The 21,162-nt window shown below is 47.3% G+C and overlaps 2 long non-coding RNA genes across 10 annotated transcripts; both read right to left on the bottom strand.

Moving 5' to 3' along the window:
* Positions 1-455: 455 nt before the first annotated feature.
* Positions 456-8,448, bottom strand: LOC134057136 (uncharacterized). Of its 6 annotated transcripts, none has more exons than XR_009934248.1 (5): positions 8,027-8,448; positions 5,776-7,474; positions 5,371-5,436; positions 3,794-4,013; positions 456-3,029 (listed from the first exon to the last, which is right to left on the bottom strand). It is a non-coding gene; the product is annotated as an uncharacterized LOC134057136 (long non-coding RNA). The 6 variants fall into 6 exon arrangements; XR_009934250.1 differs by having other exon boundaries at positions 458-3,029; positions 5,776-7,236; positions 7,352-8,448; XR_009934249.1 differs by having other exon boundaries at positions 483-3,029; positions 5,776-5,874; positions 6,589-8,448.
* Positions 8,449-8,917: 469 nt separating this feature from the next.
* Positions 8,918-17,915, bottom strand: LOC134057124 (uncharacterized). Of its 4 annotated transcripts, none has more exons than XR_009934221.1 (6): positions 17,507-17,915; positions 16,552-16,954; positions 15,256-15,354; positions 14,851-14,916; positions 13,267-13,486; positions 8,918-12,505 (listed from the first exon to the last, which is right to left on the bottom strand). It is a non-coding gene; the product is annotated as an uncharacterized LOC134057124 (long non-coding RNA). The 4 variants fall into 4 exon arrangements; XR_009934222.1 differs by having other exon boundaries at positions 8,919-12,505; positions 16,552-16,716; positions 16,832-17,915; XR_009934220.1 differs by having other exon boundaries at positions 8,919-12,505; positions 14,851-15,068; positions 16,552-17,915.
* Positions 17,916-21,162: the final 3,247 nt, after the last annotated feature.

Here is a 21,162-nt window from a genome sequence, read left to right as displayed (position 1 = left end):
TGCAGTCAATGGACCCAACTTCCAAGGCTTAACCTACATTTCTGTCAGCTCTCGTTCGAAAGCTCCCGCACAGTAAATCACACGACAGAATTTTAAAATGGCACCAAGAATAACAGAGCCCAGGCCAAACCCAACCACCCCCATCGCTGCTCCACCCCGCTCTTGGCAGAAACAGTCGTATCCTTTAGAAATCCTCTCCTTTCCCTGCTACTCAGTCCTTCGCTGCCCATCCCCACAGAGGATTTACTCCACCTTTGGCTCCCCACAGCACCTCTCTCCCCAGCACAAATCCCACTTGGCACAGACACAGACGGAGCAGACCTAAGGCCATGGATCCAGCAGCAGCTGCGATTCCGAGCTCCCCGTTCCCCGCACGGCTCATCCATCCAAGCACTCCTGGCAATCTCACCTCAGCCCGGACTCTCTGTTCCTCAGAGGCAAACACGGCCTGATGGGGCACGGCTCTGGCACCCCATTTCCTCCGGCTGCTGCCGACCTGGAAAGCCACAGGGAAACGCAGTCCCCCGGAACCTCACAAAACCCACACGCCCTTCAACAACCCCATTCAACCTATACACCAACATACAGAAAATAAACTACTACCAGCTATCATTCCTTAAAGAACTCCACCATTACACAACACAGAACCAAATGTATTAAAACTCCAATACAAACTAAAATCCAAACTGAATTGCACACTCGTATTAACATGGCCAAAGCATTTTTCTCTGTTCCTCCAACAGCCCAACACAAACCTCAATTTACCTTCACCAAACAAACGTACAATACACCTAAAAACAACTACCCCAAAACTAAAAACACAATCCTACTGGCTACCACAGATTATATACAAATTACACTAAAAGAAAACTCCACATCATCTACAGTACACAAAAAACTTCAACCAAAATATATTTAAAGTTACCCAAGTTCTCCTAAAAACACATTTTACCGTGAAAAACAAACAAAAAACCTAATGAAAAAATCCACTTCCTAAGGATACACTCGAGAAAACAGCACCGTGTTCCTACCAAGAGCATAAAACATCCACCAGCTCACAAAACACCTTAAGTTATCAAAAAATCCAAACCACCTCAAAACCAATCAACACTAAAACACAAATCCTCCTACTATCCCATCTACCAATATTAAAATTAATAGTCAAAACAAAAATGCCCTCTACCCACCATGCCACCAATACCACATGAAATCAACCAATTACTGTCATCAGGCAGGGCACTCACACCAAAAATCTAAATCCCCAAAGAGGTGAAAATAATTACAAATGAACCTAAAACCAAAAACTTGGATCTCACTAAATAAAAGCAAAAAATACTCTGCAAAATACAAAACCTACACCATACAACCCACTACCAGCAATAAAAAAAGAAACACACTACACTCTTGTCACTAACAATTCCCATCACATCCTAAATATGAAACAGAAATAAAACTGTATAGAAACCCTCATAACAAATCACAAGAACTACTACAAAAAATAAATCAAACCATCTTATTTAACTCAGAACAAGGCAACTGACCCTAAACATTCCAAAAAAACCAAAGAAATATAAAAACCCAAACTAATTGACAACATTACAAGAACCTAAAAGCACTAAAATATTAAAAAAAAAAAAAACCACTACAGTAAAAAAAAAACCTACCTAAAATAACCCACTCTATAAATATCCATGTTCCCAAAAAATAAAAATAATAAAAAACACCAAAACAACAAACAAACCAATCAAACCCAAAAATAAAAATTGCACAAATAAACCTAAATTAACTACGCCAAAAGAAGTTAACTCCAAGCTCAATCAACCCATTATGTCTCAAACCATCAATACACAAATACCACCTACAGATAAACACAAAACCAAAAGATAAATATAACCATAAACAATATCTCCCGTATTATCTGCAAGTATAAAACATATACTGCTAATAAACAAAAGCCCAATGATATAATAATAAAACTAATAAAACATACACTACTAATCAAACAAACCAAACACATAAAACCCCTTTGATATAATAACAAGCCAATATAAATAACATAACCCATATAATATCCCAATTATAAGAGTAAAAAACAAATAAATCAGCTACATGACATTACCTCAAACCCCCAAAACAAACACTGAATACTCACAATAATAAAAGCCATCACAAAATAACTGAAAACCAGCCCTATGCTTTACGCTACAGCCCCTAACACCATCAGAAACCTTAGCAACGCATCCTTTAGAAACAAGACCCCACAAAAAAAAAAAAAAAACCACACAAAAACAAAACTCAACTCAAGAAAAACCTTATCAACACCTAAACTAAAAGATACAGCATTAACTAGACAACATCTCTTATCATATGCCACCTACAAACAATATAAAACTATACACTGTATTATTGAAAACCATCTTAAAAGGGCTGCAGTAAAAAAACTTCCGAAAAAATAAAACCTGCATCTAACAAAAGCCATCTAATAATTCCACAACCATTTCTCCGGTCCTGGAAGAGAAGAAGAAGAAAAGAAAATGAAGTCCCCTGCAGAAGTCAAAGGATCCCAGCTTACACACTTCTGATCTGGATTGCTCACTGTGGGGCTTGATCCAAGACAGGTGACACCAATTCAAATATAAAAGTGCCCTTCTCCAGCATTTTTATTCCTAACCCTTTCAGACAGTAAAGGGATGCTCGTTTTTCTTATTGCAGTCTTTGCTCCATTTTAACAGAACCATTTTCATGCCAGACCCCACTTGTCACTCACTCAATCCTCCTTCACCACTGGACTTTGCACAAAGGGACACCCGGGGTGCTGCATCACAAGAAATCCTAAAGAGAAACCCCTCCAAAACCTGACAGAGAAAGGTTTCAAGGCACTGCAGAACACAGACACAGCTGTTCAGGACTTCTCAGGCCACACCAATCCTGTCCCATCCACCTGAGCTCTGCAGGTGAGCTGTGCAAAGGCTCCCCTTGCTCCAAGGCCATCGCTGTCTGAGGCCACAGATGTCCCCCCTGGGCAGCACCTGGAAACAATGTGGGAAAGGCAAAATGAGAATGTTTTCTGTCAAAAAATGAGGAACAAGCATCATCATCATCAGAACTTCTGGACAAATTTAGTAACATCACTTTCATATGGTACATACAGGCCATGCCCATCCTTCCAGCCCAGGTGAAAACAGGAAGGAGAACTACAGGAAAAGCAGAGTCCCTACTTTGGATGTCTTTCCGAAAGACTCTCTGCACTGTATGCTCTTTGTGCTCTTTAAATGAATGGGTAGCTGCTAAAAAAAAATCTCAGCCCATATTTTCTCAGCCACAGGCAGGACAAGGTGGGCTGCAGCTGGAGAGCCAGGGAGATGCAGGACCTTGGCACGCAAGGGATAAGGGCAGGGGATGCAGGGGGGAGAGCTGGACAAGTCAAGGAACAGGCATTTTCTTGTTTACATTCATCAGGGCTGGGAACTTGGAAAAAAACACGTGGTGCTGCATGCATCCAGGACACAGTGCCCACGGTTTGGTTGTTTTCCCTCTGCTCATAAGCCCGGCCTTCAGCCCCTCTCCAGGGGAGCAGAGAATTCCTCCAGGGTAAGGGTGAGTCCTGGACCACACCCCAGGGATGGGTCAGGTAAAGCAGGGGAGTTGTTTACAGGAACTGACCGCAAAAATCAAACCCAACAAACACTGAAATGGGCTCTGTGGAGCTGCAGCACCAAGTGTTGGCAGCAGGCAGAGGCACGAGGTGCACGCAGGACCAACAAGTAACACCTCACCTGGTTCTTCTGCTTACCTGTATTGCAGTCCTGCTTCACCTCACAGCTGCTCTTCTGCCAAGGCCATTTCCATTTCCACAAGCCTGTGTCACGCGTGGTCAAGGCTGGAACTCCTCCCTTAGGATTTCCACGTCACATCTGGATTTGCCAGGAAGCACCTGCACACACAGATGCCCGTTTCTGTGACAGGTCACTCAGAAATCACGTAAGCCAGCAACTTGCTCCTCACTGCACCGCCTGGAAATACATGAAAAAGCCAGAAAAAGCAACAACCGGTCAACAGCCCACAAATGACACAGCTTAGTGCAGCTTCATCCTAATATTCTTCGTGCCCAGTGATGGAGAGAAAGAAGGAGGAAAGCTCCTCTCCCACTTCTCCCAATTCTGCACCAAGCAGTTGGGAACAGCCAGCACTTCCCTCCCCTGCAGCTGTGGCAGCTTCCCTCCCTCCTTCAGCCTCGCCCTGACTTCTGAGGGGCCACAGGCACCACACCACCCAAAAGCATCAGCGCTCACACCCAGTGCCAGTACGGGTGTCTTCATGGTCCATCTTTGGCCAAACAAACCTCGGGGATGGTTTTCCTTTCCTGACAGACTTGGCCAATCTCATTCCCATCTATCAAGGCAACGCACCCCCCCCCCCCCCGTACGGCTCTGGGGTCGGAGCCCCTCTGGCACAAAAACTCCAGAGAAGGTTGCAGGGAAGAATCCAAGAGCCAATTGAAATCCCACATATGCAATGCAGGCCGGCTTCTGACAGGTTCCTTGTGGCTTTTGGGACGCAAGAAAAACCTTCAGACCATAAAAACCTGCGTGAGAACCCCACACCGGGCACTTGGCTTTAAAGATGTTGTTGCACTTCACGTTACAGGTAAGAGAATTGCTTTGGGATTTGGCATTTTCTGCACCCACACAAACACATTAAAAGAATTAACTGCAGAGTCCCGAAGCTCGGTTCCTCCAATCTTCTTTTGTTGGTGTCACTTGACATACCAAAATCCAAAGCAACACTTCAAAAGAAATGAAAAGCACCTCCTGAACATCCCCCCATCCCCCCCCCCCCTCCCCCCCCCCAATTCAGTTTTCCAGTTTAGGGCTTCTTTTAAGAACAGGTTAAAGAAATGAAGAAGAAAGTGTATCAGCTAGTGTACCAACCACCTGTTTTCCATACATTCTCATTACACCTGACGGCTTCTCTAACAAAATTAATTTGTACATGTAAAAACCCGTCCAGCAGGGGCAGCTGATTCTGAGCCCACACCTCGCAGGTGAAGGATCGGGGGAAAGAGCGGCACAGAGGGATCCCAAAGTGCCCAAGAGAGGGTCAAGTTCACTGTGTCGGGGCAGCCTTTTTTCAAACCAAAGTGCCCTGCAGCTGCCCCAAGCCTGGAGTTCACAAAAACAAAACGAGCTCCCCCTCCTGCCTCATTTTCTGCCTTCTCACATCAAGGGACAATCACATCATGCAAAAGATAAGAGAGAAGATGCTAACACCAGCCCAGTGCCCCCAGGAAGCCCCCTGGCACCAGAGTGCTCTTTGTGGGACAAGACCCGCGCTGGGCCCAAGAACTGACTCTAATCCCTGTTACCTGACCTGTCCAGCTGCAGGATCAACGTCCAAAAGCAACACTGGATCCTTAAGGGCAGAGTCTGGCACCCTCTGTAAAAGCCAAGGGGAGAACAAGGCTCCAAAGGCAGCCCCCGATGCCTCCAGCCCCTGCTGCTGGAAACGCTGCCCAGGACTTTGGACCGACGGGATCGAGCCTTCGCACAGCTCGGTCCCGTGGCACCGAGGGTGGCAAACCCCAGAGACTGAAGGAAATCAAACAAAGGGCTGATTTCAATGGACGCCCGGGAGGCTGAAAGCCCCAGCCCAGAACGGCTCCCCACCCAGCTCAGCAGCTGGAACTGCTGCTGCGGGGCACAAGGTCCGAAGGAACGCTGCAGCCGTGACGTTAAAGCCAGCAAAAACAAGGACTAAATGGAAACAGATCCTTACCTGCTCCAGTGACCCAATCTCTGGCTCCTCCTCACGGGGGGACCCTGCTCCAGGGAGCAACCTCCGCACAGCCCCCGAGACCTGGGCTAAGACGCTGCCCTAGCAGCAGAAGACAAGGGGTTAACCAAGCTTTTGGCACACATTCCGTCCCCAGAGGGGTTTGACAAAACATCCATCAGTGCACATCTTTAAGAAGGACAGCTTGTCCCTAGGCTTGCAGTAGACTTTTGTACGTTATTCCTTCAAGGACTGTGTTCTAACATCTTTTGGTATTGGCAGTGTTGAAACAAGATTCACCATGAGCTCTGCACCCTGCCGTGCTCCCAGCCCTAAAGGAGAGCTGGGTACCCTCACACTCATCCAGGCTGAGGCAGCTCTCCTGGAGGGAGAGTAGTTAGAAAAGCATCCCAATTAAAACTTCATTTGCATCCAAATATCTTCCCTGAAATTAAGATGGGGTCTAAGTGCCGTGAAGGAATCAGAGATGAAAAGAACTGATGTGAAACACAAACAGGAAAAAGTGAAACAAGAACATGAAAAAGCGGTAGTGGAATGGATCTTGGACTGATTAGTTCTTAGAGGAATTTTAACTCAAGTCGTGTTAAAAGCGAATCTCTGCACATGACACTCTGAAGCCCAGAGGCAGTACATGATTTCACCATGGAGCCACTGAGCCAGCACTTGGATAAACCTGTCTGCTGCACGAACAGTGAGCTCTGCTCTCCTGGAACCAGGCAACGGGGAAAACACTGCAGTAAAAATGTTTGCTGTACATCCTCCTATGCTTGCACAAAAGCATCCTGTGGGACACACCTTCAGTCATGCAGGAAGAACCCATGAATTCCTGTTTCACATTTCCACAAGGAAAACTGGGAGCAATAACCATGCTGGGGTTCGATGATAGCATTAAAGAGATTCATCTGCAGCTACGACTGTCCTGTTGGAGTCTGCACCTGAATTCCTTAACTACCATTAGACAAATCCTTTAGCTAAGCAGCTAAATAAGCACATGGGAGAAGACACTGAGAGGAGAAAGAGTCGTCAGTATCTAAGATGCTGGCACACCAACATAAACATAAGGAATCATCAACCCCCAAAGAAAGCAGAGGCAGAAGTATCCAGCTCCAGGCCAGCAGGCACCTGTAACTTTGAACACCACAACACCACGCTCGCTGGAAACAAACTGGGGCTTCAGTAACCTCCCCCTCACTGCAGTTCACTCTCGCCTCTGCTCCCCACCAAGATTCACACGAGTGAACGACATGGAGTTATTCCCTTTTGACCTTTCTTAGGCACCTGTTAACGCACAGACTGGTACGGCACGCAAGGTCTGATGGAAAAACAATCCTGCTTTTACACAGAACAGTCACTAGGACTGTAAGTCGCTGAACACTTTTTCCTTTGACGCTGATGTGAAGAGAGTTCCTCCCTCTCTCTCTCTCTCTCTCTCTCATCCGAGTCCTGCTGAATAAAAAGTACACTTAGGAAGAATGCAGGTGGGGAGAGATGAAAGATTAAACGTTTTTTTCCAAGTACCTCTGCATCAACTAAGACCAGTTACAGACATCACACCTACATGCTGCATGCTGCAGACAAACGATTGATTTTCCAAGGTGTACTTTGAAATCTACTGTATCCCGCTTTGGAATCTCTACCAAAACTCAGAGTAGCTGTTCTGGATCCGGGAATTTTGAGGTAACTGTTAAAAAAAAAAAAAAAAAGTAGACACAAGAGAAATGAAACTGTTTTCCCTCTGGGAATGACATTTCTTTTATACTTTTTGTTCCACTTCAGTCCTTGAAAGGCAGCTTCTGGGCGAATATCATGCAGAGGCCCAGTGTAGGAATCGGACTGACTGACATGCCAAGCCAGACCAGTGTTTTGGGTGAGGAGTTGGCCCATGGCCCCAGACCTTGGAGGGCATTTGTTTAAGTTTAGAATAGCTCCTAAGAAGGTTGTCAAAGGTTTTAAAAATTCTTTATGGCAAAGCTTTAAGGTAAAGCTTTATAACCCTCATTTCCCATTGGTTGCCTCTATTCCCAGTTATGTCATCCCTTGTCTCCTCCCAGCTCTGGAAAGTTCTTGTATCCCTGTACCCCCCCGCCCCCCCCACTGGTTTATGTTCACTGCACTGCTCCACCCATCCTACCTTATCGGCCCCTGCCCTGTATTACTCCTCCCTTACACCACTTTTCCCTTTACCCACTGGATTCTCACCCTGGACCCACCTCCCATCATCCCTTATAAATACCCTGGATTTTCCCTCAGCCTTGTCTTCGACCCTGAACTCTTCCAGTGTATGCCCTCGCTGCAGGGGACTGTCAGGCCTGAATGGCTGGGAGTTCGTCCTCTTCTCCCTGGGCAAGCAGAAATTGGCATTCATTACACCACAGAAATGCTTTCTGAAACCTTTCCCCTCCCCTGCCCTTGGCTGCTACATCTTCTCTCGCTGCCTTGGAACTGACAGCTGTATCCCTGAGGTCATTTCCCCTGCCTGACTTCTGCGCAGCTCCAAGCTGGGACAAACTGGGATAACTTAGGGGGGACAGAGGTGAGACACTTTTATTTAGCAGGATTTTTCTCCGACTGCTAATTACAGCCAAAACCTTCTCCAATCCCCCACTGAGAAGAGCACAAACTCACAGCCATTCCGGGCTGAGGGAAATGTGACACAGTATCAATAAATAAGTGACCTTTCCTGGGAGCAGCCATCACCCCAGTCCTCCAGCCTCGGCGAGCTGCTGCAGTCAATGGACCCAACTTCCAAGGCTTAACCTACATTTCTGTCAGCTCTCGTTCGAAAGCTCCCGCACAGTAAATCACACGACAGAATTTTAAAATGGCACCAAGAATAACAGAGCCCAGGCCAAACCCAACCACCCCCATCGCTGCTCCACCCCGCTCTTGGCAGAAACAGTCGTATCCTTTAGAAATCCTCTCCTTCCCCTGCTACTCAGTCCTTCGCTGCCCATCCCCACAGAGGATTTACTCCACCTTTGGCTCCCCACAGCACCTCTCTCCCCAGCACAAATCCCACTTGGCACAGACACAGACGGAGCAGACCTAAGGCCATGGATCCAGCAGCAGCTGCGATTCCGAGCTCCCCGTTCCCCGCACGGCTCATCCATCCAAGCACTCCTGGCAATCTCACCTCAGCCCGGACTCTCTGTTCCTCAGAGGCAAACACGGCCTGATGGGGCACGGCTCTGGCACCCCATTTCCTCCGGCTGCTGCCGACCTGGAAAGCCACAGGGAAACGCAGTCCCCCGGAACCTCACGTCCCTGGATACCAGCAGAGCTGCAGTTTCACCCAGATCCCAGATTCCATAGACACTTCATCCCAGCGGGGAGGAAAAGGGGAACCCTGCGGGGGCAGGACCGGGAGCCCTCCAGTGCAGAGCCCTGGTGCTGAAGCCTCTTGGCTCTGGCTCCTCAAACAGCACAGCTTTTGGCAAAGATGGGAGGAGTGGAACCATTTCTCTGGTCCTGGAAGAGAAGAAGAGGAAAAGAAAATGAAGTCCCCTGCAGAAGTCAAAGGATCCCAGCTTTCACACTTCTGATCTGGACTGCTCGCTGTGGGGCTTGATCCAAGACAGGTGACACCAATTCAAATATAAAAGTGCCCCTCTCCAGCATTTTTGTTCCTAACCCTTTCAGACATTAAAATGAATGCTCATTTTTCTTATTGCAGTCTTTGCTCCATTTTAACAGAACCATTTTCATGCCAGGCCCCACTTGTCACTCACTCAATCCTCCTTCACCACTGGACTTTGCACAAAGGGACACCCGAAACAATAAAACCTTTGTCAACACTCATACACAGCACACACTAAAGCCATCACGACATAGAAAAACTAATCCCATATCTGTTAATATCAAAATCAAGGAAGCACAATATTTAACTGTAATAAAACCTAACAAAGTAGCTAGAGAAGTATTTAAATCCCATTATAACAAACCCAAAAAGTGAAGCATTCTAAACACTCTAAATCTCTTCCAGTACAAATGTTCCAGAAGCCCTCAAAACTCAAATAAGCATTTTATATATCTACTGCCAAACCAAGAGAAAACAAATCAACACCTTAGCTCAACTACCAAACAACTGTAATAAAGCTACTTTAAAAAACCCTAACAAATACCAATTACCCCCTCAACAAGACACTACCAACAGCACCCAACTCAAGATACTTGTCCCATCCACAAAATACTCCGTAACTCAAAACCCAAAACTAAGCAACAAAACCCACACGCCCTTCAACAACCCCATTCAACCTATACACCAACATACAGAAAATAAACTACTACCAGCTATCATTCCTTAAAGAACTCCACCATTACACAACACAGAACCAAATGTATTAAAACTCCAATACAAACTAAAATCCAAACTGAATTGCACACTCGTATTAACATGGCCAAAGCATTTTTCTCTGTTCCTCCAACAGCCCAACACAAACCTCAATTTACCTTCACCAAACAAACGTACAATACACCTAAAAACAACTACCCCAAAACTAAAAACACAATCCTACTGGCTACCACAGATTATATACAAATTACACTAAAAGAAAACTCCACATCATCTACAGTACACAAAAAACTTCAACCAAAATATATTTAAAGTTACCCAAGTTCTCCTAAAAACACATTTTACCGTGAAAAACAAACAAAAAACCTAATGAAAAAATCCACTTCCTAAGGATACACTCGAGAAAACAGCACCGTGTTCCTACCAAGAGCATAAAACATCCACCAGCTCACAAAACACCTTAAGTTATCAAAAAATCCAAACCACCTCAAAACCAATCAACACTAAAACACAAATCCTCCTACTATCCCATCTACCAATATTAAAATTAATAGTCAAAACAAAAATGCCCTCTACCCACCATGCCACCAATACCACATGAAATCAACCAATTACTGTCATCAGGCAGGGCACTCACACCAAAAATCTAAATCCCCAAAGAGGTGAAAATAATTACAAATGAACCTAAAACCAAAAACTTGGATCTCACTAAATAAAAGCAAAAAATACTCTGCAAAATACAAAACCTACACCATACAACCCACTACCAGCAATAAAAAAAGAAACACACTACACTCTTGTCACTAACAATTCCCATCACATCCTAAATATGAAACAGAAATAAAACTGTATAGAAACCCTCATAACAAATCACAAGAACTACTACAAAAAATAAATCAAACCATCTTATTTAACTCAGAACAAGGCAACTGACCCTAAACATTCCAAAAAAACCAAAGAAATATAAAAACCCAAACTAATTGACAACATTACAAGAACCTAAAAGCACTAAAATATTAAAAAAAAAAAAAACCACTACAGTAAAAAAAAAACCTACCTAAAATAACCCACTCTATAAATATCCATGTTCCCAAAAAATAAAAATAATAAAAAACACCAAAACAACAAACAAACCAATCAAACCCAAAAATAAAAATTGCACAAATAAACCTAAATTAACTACGCCAAAAGAAGTTAACTCCAAGCTCAATCAACCCATTATGTCTCAAACCATCAATACACAAATACCACCTACAGATAAACACAAAACCAAAAGATAAATATAACCATAAACAATATCTCCCGTATTATCTGCAAGTATAAAACATATACTGCTAATAAACAAAAGCCCAATGATATAATAATAAAACTAATAAAACATACACTACTAATCAAACAAACCAAACACATAAAACCCCTTTGATATAATAACAAGCCAATATAAATAACATAACCCATATAATATCCCAATTATAAGAGTAAAAAACAAATAAATCAGCTACATGACATTACCTCAAACCCCCAAAACAAACACTGAATACTCACAATAATAAAAGCCATCACAAAATAACTGAAAACCAGCCCTATGCTTTACGCTACAGCCCCTAACACCATCAGAAACCTTAGCAACGCATCCTTTAGAAACAAGACCCCACAAAAAAAAAAAAAAAACACACAAAAACAAAACTCAACTCAAGAAAAACCTTATCAACACCTAAACTAAAAGATACAGCATTAACTAGACAACATCTCTTATCATATGCCACCTACAAACAATATAAAACTATACACTGTATTATTGAAAACCATCTTAAAAGGGCTGCAGTAAAAAAACTTCCGAAAAAATAAAACCTGCATCTAACAAAAGCCATCTAATAATTCCACAACCATTTCTCCGGTCCTGGAAGAGAAGAAGAAGAAAAGAAAATGAAGTCCCCTGCAGAAGTCAAAGGATCCCAGCTTACACACTTCTGATCTGGATTGCTCACTGTGGGGCTTGATCCAAGACAGGTGACACCAATTCAAATATAAAAGTGCCCTTCTCCAGCATTTTTATTCCTAACCCTTTCAGACAGTAAAGGGATGCTCGTTTTTCTTATTGCAGTCTTTGCTCCATTTTAACAGAACCATTTTCATGCCAGACCCCACTTGTCACTCACTCAATCCTCCTTCACCACTGGACTTTGCACAAAGGGACACCCGGGGTGCTGCATCACAAGAAATCCTAAAGAGAAACCCCTCCAAAACCTGACAGAGAAAGGTTTCAAGGCACTGCAGAACACAGACACAGCTGTTCAGGACTTCTCAGGCCACACCAATCCTGTCCCATCCACCTGAGCTCTGCAGGTGAGCTGTGCAAAGGCTCCCCTTGCTCCAAGGCCATCGCTGTCTGAGGCCACAGATGTCCCCCCTGGGCAGCACCTGGAAACAACGTGGGAAAGGCAAAATGAGAATGTTTTCTGTCAAAAAATGAGGAACAAGCATCATCATCAGAACTTCTGGACAAATTTAGTAACATCACTTTCATATGGTACATACAGGCCATGCCCATCCTTCCAGCCCAGGTGAAAACAGGAAGGAGAACTACAGGAAAAGCAGAGTCCCTACTTTGGATGTCTTTCCGAAAGACTCTCTGCACTGTATGCTCTTTGTGCTCTTTAAATGAATGGGTAGCTGCTAAAAAAAAATCTCAGCCCATATTTTCTCAGCCACAGGCAGGACAAGGTGGGCTGCAGCTGGAGAGCCAGGGAGATGCAGGACCTTGGCACGCAAGGGATAAGGGCAGGGGATGCAGGGGGGAGAGCTGGACAAGTCAAGGAACAGGCATTTTCTTGTTTACATTCATCAGGGCTGGGAACTTGGAAAAAAACACGTGGTGCTGCATGCATCCAGGACACAGTGCCCACGGTTTGGTTGTTTTCCCTCTGCTCATAAGCCCGGCCTTCAGCCCCTCTCCAGGGGAGCAGAGAATTCCTCCAGGGTAAGGGTGAGTCCTGGACCACACCCCAGGGATGGGTCAGGTAAAGCAGGGGAGTTGTTTACAGGAACTGACCGCAAAAATCAAACCCAACAAACACTGAAATGGGCTCTGTGGAGCTGCAGCACCAAGTGTTGGCAGCAGGCAGAGGCACGAGGTGCACGCAGGACCAACAAGTAACACCTCACCTGGTTCTTCTGCTTACCTGTATTGCAGTCCTGCTTCACCTCACAGCTGCTCTTCTGCCAAGGCCATTTCCATTTCCACAAGCCTGTGTCACGCGTGGTCAAGGCTGGAACTCCTCCCTTAGGATTTCCACGTCACATCTGGATTTGCCAGGAAGCACCTGCACACACAGATGCCCGTTTCTGTGACAGGTCACTCAGAAATCACGTAAGCCAGCAACTTGCTCCTCACTGCACCGCCTGGAAATACATGAAAAAGCCAGAAAAAGCAACAACCGGTCAACAGCCCACAAATGACACAGCTTAGTGCAGCTTCATCCTAATATTCTTCGTGCCCAGTGATGGAGAGAAAGAAGGAGGAAAGCTCCTCTCCCACTTCTCCCAATTCTGCACCAAGCAGTTGGGAACAGCCAGCACTTCCCTCCCCTGCAGCTGTGGCAGCTTCCCTCCCTCCTTCAGCCTCGCCCTGACTTCTGAGGGGCCACAGGCACCACACCACCCAAAAGCATCAGCGCTCACACCCAGTGCCAGTACGGGTGTCTTCATGGTCCATCTTTGGCCAAACAAACCTCGGGGATGGTTTTCCTTTCCTGACAGACTTGGCCAATCTCATTCCCATCTATCAAGGCAACGCACCCCCCCCCCCCCCCCCCCCCGTACGGCTCTGGGGTCGGAGCCCCTCTGGCACAAAAACTCCAGAGAAGGTTGCAGGGAAGAATCCAAGAGCCAATTGAAATCCCACATATGCAATGCAGGCCGGCTTCTGACAGGTTCCTTGTGGCTTTTGGGACGCAAGAAAAACCTTCAGACCATAAAAACCTGCGTGAGAACCCCACACCGGGCACTTGGCTTTAAAGATGTTGTTGCACTTCACGTTACAGGTAAGAGAATTGCTTTGGGATTTGGCATTTTCTGCACCCACACAAACACATTAAAAGAATTAACTGCAGAGTCCCGAAGCTCGGTTCCTCCAATCTTCTTTTGTTGGTGTCACTTGACATACCAAAATCTAAAGCAACACTTCAAAAGAAATGAAAAGCACCTCCTGAACATCCCCCCATCCCCCATCCCCCCCCCCCCCCCCAATTCAGTTTTCCAGTTTAGGGCTTCTTTTAAGAACAGGTTAAAGAAATGAAGAAGAAAGTGTATCAGCTAGTGTACCAACCACCTGTTTTCCATACATTCTCATTACACCTGACGGCTTCTCTAACAAAATTAATTTGTACATGTAAAAACCCGTCCAGCAGGGGCAGCTGATTCTGAGCCCACACCTCGCAGGTGAAGGATCGGGGGAAAGAGCGGCACAGAGGGATCCCAAAGTGCCCAAGAGAGGGTCAAGTTCACTGTGTCGGGGCAGCCTTTTTTCAAACCAAAGTGCCCTGCAGCTGCCCCAAGCCTGGAGTTCACAAAAACAAAACGAGCTCCCCCTCCTGCCTCATTTTCTGCCTTCTCACATCAAGGGACAATCACATCATGCAAAAGATAAGAGAGAAGATGCTAACACCAGCCCAGTGCCCCCAGGAAGCCCCCTGGCACCAGAGTGCTCTTTGTGGGACAAGACCCGCGCTGGGCCCAAGAACTGACTCTAATCCCTGTTACCTGACCTGTCCAGCTGCAGGATCAACGTCCAAAAGCAACACTGGATCCTTAAGGGCAGAGTCTGGCACCCTCTGTAAAAGCCAAGGGGAGAACAAGGCTCCAAAGGCAGCCCCCGATGCCTCCAGCCCCTGCTGCTGGAAACGCTGCCCAGGACTTTGGACCGACGGGATCGAGCCTTCGCACAGCTCGGTCCCGTGGCACCGAGGGTGGCAAACCCCAGAGACTGAAGGAAATCAAACAAAGGGCTGATTTCAATGGACGCCCGGGAGGCTGAAAGCCCCAGCCCAGAACGGCTCCCCACCCAGCTCAGCAGCTGGAACTGCTGCTGCGGGGCACAAGGTCCGAAGGAACGCTGCAGCCGTGACGTTAAAGCCAGCAAAAACAAGGACTAAATGGAAACAGATCCTTACCTGCTCCAGTGACCCAATCTCTGGCTCCTCCTCACGGGGGGACCCTGCTCCAGGGAGCAACCTCCGCACAGCCCCCGAGACCTGGGCTAAGACGCTGCCCTAGCAGCAGAAGACAAGGGGTTAACCAAGCTTTTGGCACACATTCCGTCCCCAGAGGGGTTTGACAAAACATCCATCAGTGCACATCTTTAAGAAGGACAGCTTGTCCCTAGGCTTGCAGTAGACTTTTGTACGTTATTCCTTCAAGGACTGTGTTCTAACATCTTTTGGTATTGACAGTGTTGAAACAAGATTCACCATGAGCTCTGCACCCTGCCGTGCTCCCAGCCCTAAAGGAGAGCTGGGTACCCTCACACTCATCCAGGCTGAGGCAGCTCTCCTGGAGGGAGAGTAGTTAGAAAAGCATCCCAATTAAAACTTCATTTGCATCCAAATATCTTCCCTGAAATTAAGATGGGGTCTAAGTGCCGTGAAGGAATCAGAGATGAAAAGAACTGATGTGAAACACAAACAGGAAAAAGTGAAACAAGAACATGAAAAAGCGGTAGTGGAATGGATCTTGGACTGATTAGTTCTTAGAGGAATTTTAACTCAAGTCGTGTTAAAAGCGAATCTCTGCACATGACACTCTGAAGCCCAGAGGCAGTACATGATTTCACCATGGAGCCACTGAGCCAGCACTTGGATAAACCTGTCTGCTGCACGAACAGTGAGCTCTGCTCTCCTGGAACCAGGCAACGGGGAAAACACTGCAGTAAAAATGTTTGCTGTACATCCTCCTATGCTTGCACAAAAGCATCCTGTGGGACACACCTTCAGTCATGCAGGAAGAACCCCTGAATTCCTGTTTCACATTTCCACAAGGAAAACTGGGAGCAATAACCATGCTGGGGTTCGATGATAGCATTAAAGAGATTCATCTGCAGCTACGACTGTCCTGTTGGAGTCTGCACCTGAATTCCTTAACTACCATTAGACAAATCCTTTAGCTAAGCAGCTAAATAAGCACATGGGAGAAGACACTGAGAGGAGAAAGAGTCGTCAGTATCTAAGATGCTGGCACACCAACATAAACATAAGGAATCATCAACCCCCAAAGAAAGCAGAGGCAGAAGTATCCAGCTCCAGGCCAGCAGGCACCTGTAACTTTGAACACCACAACACCACGCTCGCTGGAAACAAACTGGGGCTTCAGTAACCTCCCCCTCACTGCAGTTCACTCTCGCCTCTGCTCCCCACCAAGATTCACACGAGTGAACGACATGGAGTTATTCCCTTTTGACCTTTCTTAGGCACCTGTTAACGCACAGACTGGTACGGCACGCAAGGTCTGATGGCAAAACAATCCTGCTTTTACACAGAACAGTCACTAGGACTGTAAGTCGCTGAACACTTTTTCCTTTGACGCTGATGTGAAGAGAGTTCCTCCCTCTCTCTCTCTCTCTCTCTCTCATCCGAGTCCTGCTGAATAAAAAGTACACTTAGGAAGAATGCAGGTGGGGAGAGATGAAAGATTAAACGTTTTTTTCCAAGTACCTCTGCATCAACTAAGACCAGTTACAGACATCACACCTACATGCTGCATGCTGCAGACAAACGATTGATTTTCCAAGGTGTACTTTGAAATCTACTGTATCCCGCTTTGGAATCTCTACCAAAACTCAGAGTAGCTGTTCTGGATCCGGGAATTTTGAGGTAACTGTTAAAAAAAAAAAAAAAAGTAGACACAAGAGAAATGAAAACTGTTTTCCCTCTGGGAATGACATTTCTTTTATACTTTTTGTTCCACTTCAGTCCTTGAAAGGCAGCTTCTGGGCGAATATCATGCAGAGGCCCAGTGTAGGAATCGGACTGACTGACATGCCAAGCCAGACCAGTGTTTTGGGTGAGGAGTTGGCCCATGGCCCCAGACCTTGGAGGGCATTTGTTTAAGTTTAGAATAGCTCCTAAGAAGGTTGTCAAAGGTTTTAAAAATTCTTTATGGCAAAGCTTTAAGGTAAAGCTTTATAACCCTCATTTCCCATTGGTTGCCTCTATTCCCAGTTATGTCATCCCTTGTCTCCTCCCAGCTCTGGAAAGTTCTTGTATCCCTGTACCCCCCCGCCCCCCCCACTGGTTTATGTTCACTGCACTGTTCCACCCATCCTACCTTATCGGCCCCTGCCCTGTATTACTCCTCCCTTACACCACTTTTCCCTTTACCCACTGGATTCTCACCCTGGACCCACCTCCCATCATCCCTTATAAATACCCTGGATTTTCCCTCAGCCTTGTCTTCGACCCTGAACTCTTCCAGTGTATGCCCTCGCTGCAGGGGACTGTCAGGCCTGAATGGCTGGGAGTTCGTCCTCTTCTCCCTGGGCAAGCAGAAATTGGCATTCATTACACCACAGAAATGCTTTCTGAAACCTTTCCCCTCCCCTGCCCTTGGCTGCTACATCTTCTCTCGCTGCCTTGGAACTGACAGCTGTATCCCTGAGGTCATTTCCCCTGCCTGACTTCTGCGCAGCTCCAAGCTGGGACAAACTGGGATAACTTAGGGGGGACAGAGGTGAGACACTTTTATTTAGCAGGATTTTTCTCCGACTGCTAATTACAGCCAAAACCTTCTCCAATCCCCCACTGAGAAGAGCACAAACTCACAGCCATTCCGGGCTGAGGGAAATGTGACACAGTATCAATAAATAAGTGACCTTTCCTGGGAGCAGCCATCACCCCAGTCCTCCAGCCTCGGCGAGCTGCTGCAGTCAATGGACCCAACTTCCAAGGCTTAACCTACATTTCTGTCAGCTCTCGTTCGAAAGCTCCCGCACAGTAAATCACACGACAGAATTTTAAAATGGCACCAAGAATAACAGAGCCCAGGCCAAACCCAACCACCCCCATCGCTGCTCCACCCCGCTCTTGGCAGAAACAGTCGTATCCTTTAGAAATCCTCTCCTTCCCCTGCTACTCAGTCCTTCGCTGCCCATCCCCACAGAGGATTTACTCCACCTTTGGCTCCCCACAGCACCTCTCTCCCCAGCACAAATCCCACTTGGCACAGACACAGATGGAGCAGACCTAAGGCAATGGATCCAGCAGCAGCTGCGATTCCGAGCTCCCCGTTCCCCGCACGGCTCATCCATCCAAGCACTCCTGGCAATCTCACCTCAGCCCGGACTCTCTGTTCCTCAGAGGCAAACACGGCCTGATGGGGCACGGCTCTGGCACCCCATTTCCTCCGGCTCCTGCCGACCTGGAAAGCCACAGGGAAACGCAGTCCCCCGGAACCTCACGTCCCTGGATACCAGCAGAGCTGCAGTTTCACCCAGATCCCAGATTCCATAGACACTTCATCCCAGCGGGGAGGAAAAGGGGAACCCTGCGGGGGCAGGACCGGGAGCCCTCCAGTGCAGAGCCCTGGTGCTGAAGCCTCTTGGCTCTGGCTCCTCAAACAGCACAGCTTTTGGCAAAGATGGGAGGAGTGGAACCATTTCTCTGGTCCTGGAAGAGAAGAAGAGGAAAAGAAAATGAAGTCCCCTGCAGAAGTCAAAGGATCCCAGCTTTCACACTTCTGCTGCGGACTGCTCGCTGTGGGGCTGCATCCGAGACAGGCGACGGCTGCAGTACCGCGCTGTGCCCACAAGGCGGCAGCACTGCCGCCGAGCTCAGCCCGGGGCTGCGGCCCTTTGGGGACGGGCAGACAGACAGACAGACAGACAGACAGACAGACAAGGGATGGGGTGGGGGGGGGATGAAACAACGAGATCCATCCCTTCAGGAAATCCCCCTGAATGAATGCACCAAAATAAACCCCAGCCAAAACTAAAGAAAGCCTTCCTCTAACGAAATGAAAACAAACAAAAATTTTTCATGTATTCTACGGCCACCCCTCCCTAGGAATGTCCTGGCACCCGTGGGTCCCTCTGGGGGAGGGCACCCAGCACGCCCCCCCCCCCCCCCCCCCCCGCCCCATTCCCCACTCCCCTGCTCCTGCCCCGCAGCGTGGCTCCCTCTGCCGGGGACCTCGGGCTGCCCCGAAACACATCGGAGCCCCCCGAGTCTCCACCCCGTCCCCCCCTCCGCCTTCTTTCCTCACCCCCAAAATGAAGGCACAGAACCGCTCCAGCTGCCCTGGACAGCAGCACGGCCCTTGATGGGAACCCTTCCCACGGGTCCATGCCCCCAAAAAGGGACCCTGCTGGCACAAGGAAAGGGGTGGGGGGCAGCCCCCAGGAGGGCTAAAGTTCCTCCCCAGCCCCGCAGACACAGAGGACACGAGGCAGAGAGTGGCAGCAGAGAGGACACAGGAAAGAAAATGAAGATCGGGGTGCAGGATGAAATGGAGGAAAAAAAAATAGAAAACAAAACCACAAAAAAGGGATGCTAGATGGGCAGCACGAGAGAGGGATTAAAAAAGAACAGGCGCAGCGAACGGGACACAAGGATCCTGGGGGAAACAATGGCACGGGGAGCACCACAGAGCCACAGGGAACAGAACGGGAACACGAGTGAGGCACGGAGAAGGACAGACAAAAAGACGGAGTCCCAAACACACAGCAAGGACGCAGGGACACAGAGACAAAAAGGGAAACCAGGACCGGGAGACAGGAATCGACCACGCCACGTGCTCGGGAGGGTAAAGACGGGCACGGAGCGGCACGGGGACGGGGACAGAAAAGGCACGGCCAGCAGGACAGAGGCTCACCAAGAGAGCGTGCAGTCAGGGAGCAGCACTGGGCAGCAGTCAGACTGGGCAGGGCTCCTCTAGGACAAAAATATTTACAGTTAGAAGCCATTCCCTCCCTGGCATCTCATTTCTATTGAACCTCCCCAGAAGTGACTTCCTATCACGAGCAATGTGCAGTCCTGGCTTCTCCCCGCCCAGGATTTGGACAGGGGACCTGGGCACAGCACCCACTAGTGAGTCAGTGGAACACATCCCAGGTGACACTTCAAGGGATCTCCTTCTGGCACTGCATGTTTGCAGATCTGGACGGGCATGTTCAACTCCCCTCATGGCCACATTCAAGAACAACTGACCACATTTGGCAGAGAATTCCCAAGAAAACTCACGTGCCATCAGTGAGCAGAAAATCCTTCGGGGTTTAGTTCCATCTCTCACCTGTTCCCAGTGGAGGGAAGATGGGCTTTTGTCACACATCACAGCCGCAGTGATGGAGCGGGGCTTTTTTATTCTAAAATGTAATGAAAGGTAATAAAAATAAACCAGGTCTGAGAGAAATGCCTTTTAAAGCCATTAAAGCTTTTTAAAGCCAAGGAGACCATCACGATGCCCGAGTTCAGTCTGCTATTCCTACTGGTTTTGGTATCAGCAAATCCATCAGGCTCTTTTCAGAACTAGTGCTTCATATCAACTAAACCTCTGGCTCCTCTTTATTTGCACGTACAGCCCCTTGCAGGAAGCTCTGCAGCCTTTTTTCCCCCATCCTGCATTGGAGAGAGGAGGGATATTAGTGACACACGCATGCACAAACAATCCTTCTGGCTCTTCAAAAAGTTCAAATCGCCTGTAATAAAATTGATACCAAGTAATATTGAGTCTCAGACTGTTCAAGAAAAGGGAAAGTGGAGCTTTCATGTCCCACTGAGTGCTGCTGAATAAAATCTTCCCCGTGAGTTTGCACACAGTAATAACATTTTTTGGACCAAACCAAAGTAAGAGTTTTTTGACCAAACAACTTAGGTCTGTGTGAGCACACTTTTTCCTTTGATGCTGATGGGAACAGAGCTCCTTTCTCTCACCTGAGTGCTGCTGAATAAAACGTACACCTAGGAAGAATGCAGGTGGGGAGAGATGAAAGGGTCAACTTGCTCCAAAGTACATCTAGCAGCACATAGGACAGAAGCACACACTACTGAAACATTGTATCCAGAACCACAGGAACAGCGGGCTCGGAATTC

Source organism: Cinclus cinclus, unplaced genomic scaffold, assembly GCF_963662255.1.
Source record: "Cinclus cinclus unplaced genomic scaffold, bCinCin1.1 SCAFFOLD_36, whole genome shotgun sequence".
Lineage (NCBI taxonomy): Eukaryota > Metazoa > Chordata > Aves > Passeriformes > Cinclidae > Cinclus > Cinclus cinclus.
Note: the sequence above shows the minus strand (reverse complement) of the source record. Positions and strands in the feature narration are given on the sequence as shown.